Source organism: Notolepis coatsorum (genome assembly GCF_963971535.1).
Source record: "Notolepis coatsorum genome assembly, chromosome: 1".
Taxonomy (NCBI): domain Eukaryota; kingdom Metazoa; phylum Chordata; class Actinopteri; order Aulopiformes; family Paralepididae; genus Notolepis; species Notolepis coatsorum.
Window position 1 is genome coordinate 315,797,597 of NC_140165.1, and position 6,538 is coordinate 315,804,134.

Consider the following 6,538-nt stretch of genomic DNA (forward strand, 5'->3'; position numbering starts at 1 on the left):
TAGGAGGAGAGCAGGTGACCACACACCTGCTTATGAAGGTAAGCTGATGAGGGGTGTGGTCAGACTAATACTGGTATTAAAGGTATATTTGTGGAATGTTATTCAGTACGCGTGCACGTACGCGAGGGAGTGCAGTAGGTGATGCCAAGCGTCACCCCTAACTAACAGAACTTGGTTATAGCCATAACCTAACGTTAAGTTGGAATGACTGTAATACAAACACTTCAGTTTGGCAGGTACATGCAACACAGATTACAGTCTGCTTGAGAAAATCCCATTTGCTGCAATAAAAATTATTGAAGTGAGATGAACGGACTGAAAACTTTATTTTATTAGATGAAACATGTTGACAAAGTTTTACTTTGCAGTTGGAAAAAAGGTAATAAATCGCAATATTAATATCGCAATACTCAGCATATCGCAATATATTTTGAATCGCAATACTATCGTATCGTGACTTAAGTATCGTGATAGTATCGTATCGCGAGGCCTCTGGTGATTTCCCACCCCTAGTGTCGCCCCCGGTGGTTGGTGTTGGGGACCGCAGGTTTCATAGGCTGCATGTCTCACCTGGTTCAGCCCCGGTCTCTTCAGGCATCACTGTCCTGATCCCCAGCTGTGTCCACAAGTAGTCCTTCAAGCACACCTCTAAACCAGCCAGCCCACATCCAGCCCACCTCTAAACCAGCCAGCCCACATCCAGCCCACCTCTAAACCAGCCAGTCCACCTCTAAACCAGCCAGCCCACCTCTCAACCAGCCAGCCCACATCCAGCCCACCTCTAAACCAGCCAGTCCACCTCTAAACCAGCCAGCCCACCGTGTAGAGACAGGGGTAGCATAGGCAATGTGTTTGATTAAAAAACCCATATTTACATTCTTATATTTACTGCATATACTGTATATATATATATTACATTTTACATTTAGTCATTTAGCTGACGCTTTTATCCAAAAGCGACTTCCACTTTAAACAAAATGTCACTTTAAAGGAAGGAGGTACTGTATAGTATAGTTTAAAATTAGATACATTAAGAGTTAAAATTGAAAATTGTATATTGTATAGTAGTGTATAGGAACCAGTTTCTCAGGAACTTAGCATGTATTTTTTTACCATGCATATCTTGTGTCTTACCTATTTAATTTTTTCTATGCCTATTTTTATTATTATTATTATTATTATTATTATTATTATTATTATTATTATTATTATTATTATTATTATTGTATTTTGCACAATCAATGCAGGCATGACCACCCGCACTGTATGCCCTGGTATATATGTGACAAATAAACCTCTTGATTCTTGATTACAAGTTTTGTACAACAAGACAGCAGGAAGGGTACAACTCTATCAGCTGAGTAACAATGTTCATCAAAGTGTTGAGTGCTGCTACAAGTGTAGGACAATTGCATGACAGTAAGGTTCGCTTAAAAAAAAAAGTACATATTTTTTTTCATTTCAGATAATGATTGAAGAAGTGCGTCTTTAGTCGACGGCAAAAGATTGGACGGGTTTCGGCTGTCCTAACTGTGGTGGGAAGTTCGTTCCACTATTGTGGGGCTAGGACCGAGAATATACATATTTGCCTGCATATAACCCCTCTATATACTGTACTTACTTATACACCTGTATATAACCCATAGCTCTGTATGTACAATAATGCTATATATGTATTATCAACACATTATTATATCTATCCACACCTGTCTACTTACAGTATCTGCACATAGACCTTTACTATATCTATACATATCCTACTCTTACTAGTTACGCTGCTGGCCAGTAAGACTACTATACCATACTGTCTTTATACCTGTATCATTGTACATATTATACTACAACTCTGTACATACATCTGATTACCACTACACTCTGTAGTACTAACTTGCATATTTTGTACCCAGTTTAATCACCTGTACATTGTATATTGCTGTTGCACTTTACTGTTACATTTGCACTCTGGGTGGATGCCAAACCTATTTATGTTGTACTTGTGATGTATGATGACAATACATTTATATCTAATCTAATGTTTGATTTAGAGACTTAGAGCGGGAAAAACCTCACTCAGGCATACCCAACCAAGGAAGGAACAGGGAACAGTTGTTAAGGAAAACCTTCATTGCTGTTTGTCAACTACTGACAAAGTATTTAACTAAAGGCTACAGAGATTTGAAAGTAGTTAAACTACCACTCAACTACTGCAGAGTGTAGTTCAACTAGTATTTGAACTACATGATCTAGTGAAGTGCTTTTTGTCTGTACCCACACTCTCTGCAGACTCGTAGGTCACAGCAAACTGAACATAATCTCAGTTATGAGTCAGTACCTGATCAGGACACTAGAGGGCGACACAGCCTACTACTGTAAGAAAAACGAGTCCTCATTCACTCAGGGGTTTATTGACATAGGTTGGGATGTTTTTACAGTAATGTTTTTTCAAAAACAAACAATATTGACAATTCATCTATTTTCAATTTTGTATTAATATAGTATTTACCCAGAGCAGGAAGTCAAACATACATTACAATACACATACTGTACATAAAATCAACTCACACAATCGCTCAGGCATCATAGTAGTGAATCATCCACACAGATTAATAATAATATTCTCACGTAAAAGTCACATGATATAACACAGCGGGTAAAATTTGATAATTTAAAGTATGCGATATAGGTGCGTTTTTATTGTGTATGTCAATATGTAGTTACTATGGTGGTGAATATTATATACATGCTGGATAGGGTTGGGTATCGAACTCAAATGACATGGTACTACCGAGTACCAATTCACGCTGGATCAATTGGTACCAGATTCTGTTTAGTGTAATAGTGTAATGGTTAATGGCTGCATTTATATAACAGCTTTTATCCAAAGCGCTTTACAATTTGTTCCTCACATTTTACCCATTCACTCACACATTCACAGTGTCTTGCTCAAGGACACTTCGACACGCTGCCCGGGAGGAGCGGGAATCTAAGTTTGATCATATTTACTGAGGATAGCCAGATAATGTTGATATTTAAACATTTAATAACATAATACATGATCATGCGATTTATTTTGTGTGGTGTGTTACAACAATAAATAACAAAATGTTACAAATAAATAACTGTTGAAATTGAGAAGTTTGGACTTAAATAAAAAAAAAGTGTATCATCTCTGAATTCATCCGGCCATCTCTCTCCATCCATCTATCCATCCCCTTGTCGTCTCAGATGTACGCACTAAAAACATCTCTCCTTCCCTCCCCGTGCATTCATCCATCTATCCATCCATCCGTCCATCCATCTGTCCATCCGTCCGTCTGTCCATCTATTTGCATTCCTTCTGTTTCTTGTACTTCCTGAACTGGTTCTGAATGGTGGACGCGGCCTTTTCGACGTCGGCCTTGTCGGTGGGGCTGAGCGGCGGGGCGGGTCCGGTCCCGTTAACGGCGGCGGTGCCGTTGGACTCTGGGCAGGACAGGAAACATGGTATTGCCAGAGAGGCAGACGCAATAGCCATGGAGGCAGGGTCTAGCAATTCAGATCAAACACACATGTTAGCCATTGACGCTGTGGACCTTTTCAGGAGAATTCCCAGAATTCCAGGAGAAAATTTGTGTTTTTTCTGTCAGCTACTCACTGCATTATTAGCAAACACTGGCGACCAAGGAAACTATAAAAAGAAGGCAGGGTCGTCACGTCGGAATATACCAGCGTTCTACGCGCTGCTTGGTGCCAGACTTTGGTGTCAGTTCTATTGTTATTAAAATTCTAAATATACAAAGCTATCTGATGGAAATTATACATCAACCGTTATGTACAAACGTTAGCTAGTTAACAAGGCAACACATTACAGTTGATTCTGTAATGATATCCTGTTTAAATGACGGGTCACTTTCCACACTCGCTGACCCCTCCTTCTTTTATAGTGTCCTCGACTGCAACAGGAAATACACTTCTTCCGACCCATTTAGAATGTTTTCTACGTTGTGACGTTTGAAAAGGGTCTATATAACGGGCAACTTTTCCCCGATTGGAATCCATTCAATCCCACAGTCATTTGAGTCCTGAATTTTTACTCTTTATGTTTAAGTTGAGAATTAGTGCGACAGAAAAACTGAAAAAAAAGTGATACACGTATGTTTGTTTTCATTTGGATACTTACTCTTCCTATACACTCCTATGCTGTTCTTCCTGGAGCTGTCAAACTGTGACAAGGATGACAAAGTAGCTGGTTAGAATATACTGTACAGCCAAGAGTGACAACACTTTGTCAAACAGACACACACACACACACACACACACACACACACACACACACACACACACACACACACACACACACACACACACACACACACACACACACACACACACACACACACAGGGGGAAAGAGACGAACAAGATTTTCTTGACATGCACATGTTTGATTTTTATGGCGTAAAGAAGATACATCAGATTACATTTCAGGCATTTCAGTCTGATCATCATCAGTGATGGAATGTTGTTTGGAACATTACTGAGATTGATATCTCCCCAGATCCCAAATCTGACGCAGACAGACTGACAGATAGGTAGTCACGCACGCACGCACGCACGCACACAGGCACGTAGACAGACTGACGGACAGGTAGGCACGCACGCACACAGGCACGTAGACAGACTGACGGACAGGTAGGCACGCACGCACGCACACAGGCACGTAGGCCACCGCACCTCTCTTTAATTAACTAGTCGTGCTAACAATGACTGGACAAAATGTGTGGCCTCTATGATAGAATGCACCCAGTATTACAACTGTTGGTAGAGGTCAGTATTAACAGTGCAGTACATCACTACTGGTAAACGTAAACTGGTAAACAAAACAAAAAATACCCTTCTTACTGTATTTTATTATTGTGTACTATGCTACTATGTTTATACTACTCTCTACTATGTTACTATGTTTATACTACCATCTACTATGTACTATGCTACTATGTTTAAACTACTACTGTATGTACTATGCTACTATGTGTATATGTAACAAGTGTCAAATGAACATTGTTTATTATTTTATTAAGGATTGAAATGTCACCAAATCCTGTTTACAAATGTTTAATGTTTACAATTGTTTATTATTTCTTTATACCAAAGACACTTTTATTTGAACGTAACTTGAGAAAGTTCACGTTCGAGAGTTTTGCCTTCCGGGTCAATTATTAGCGCGATGTAGAAGCAACCTTTTCCGGTTTGGGGTTCAGTTGCAACAACCATTCAACGTGGGAGACTTGACTGAGAGTATATTGTGACGCTGTTCTTTGTGGTATTTCGACCACCCTCTCAAGGTGCTTCACAGAAGAAAGGAAAATTAAATTAAAAATAGAATAAAGAGGTTTAAAACAAGAAAACATTCAAATGAATACAAATAAAAAGATAAGAATAAAAAGGTTTAAAACATAAAAAACATTTCAAATGAATAAAATAAAATAAAATAAACAAAACATAGGAGCAGATTAAAAAAAAAGCAGGCCCTATTGGAAGGCAGAGCAAAACAAATGGGTTTTAAGGCTGAGACCTTGAAGGCAGCAGTGGAGACTGGGGCCTTGATGGACCACGGCAGCTGATTCCACAGGCACTATCTACCATGTACTATGGTTTATTTATACTTTGTTTATACTACTATCTACTATGCACTCAGAGTATAGCACTCAAGTTCGACACTATAGCTAGTTGAACACCACCACTTACCCTCAGGCGACAGGAGGTGAACCCCTCCTGATGACTTGTCGAACACAATTTGCTAGGGATGTCCCGATCGCATTTTCTTTTGCTCCCGATCATGTGATTTTGAGTATCTGCCGATACCGATCTTTCCCGATCCGATCTTTCACATAGTAACCAATTTGACGCATTTTTGTCAGAAACTGGCGAAGCGAGACAAGCCCCTCTGTTGCCTCAATAGCCCCTCGAGCGCGGCGGCTCACATTACATTCACCCCGAGCCCCTGAGAATGTGCTTCATACGAGAAATAATGGCTTCAGTTTCAATTTTAAAATGCTTCCAAACTTCTGACATTTTGTCTAGCTGCTCCGAGTCATCAGGTGGACATAACCTGCCGGTGTTGCGGGAGCGACGCGTTGTGAGCTTGTAGGTCTGCTATTTTCGGCATACGTCACTGTCGTGCGACGGTGTAAATCAAAGGAAATGCGTTTGTTTTGGCAAATTCTTCTGCTCTGTGCGACAATAAATAAATGAATGATGATATGTAATTTAAAACCGAAACTAAGGCCTCAGTATGAGTTTAAGACGTGAACATTGTCATGTTTGTTGAATAAAAAAAAAAAAAAAAATTATATATTTTTTTACTCCCGATCAGTGACATCACTTGAATAACATTATTACCATCGTCTGCCATCATGATTGACATTGTTTCGAGTAGTATATGATGCCGTTTGTGTCCTTCAACCTCAAAAGACTTTCTCTTTTTCTCCTTTCAAATATGATTCAGAGTAATCCAACAAGTATTCATTCGATTTTCAAAAGTACCGGTGATCTGATCAT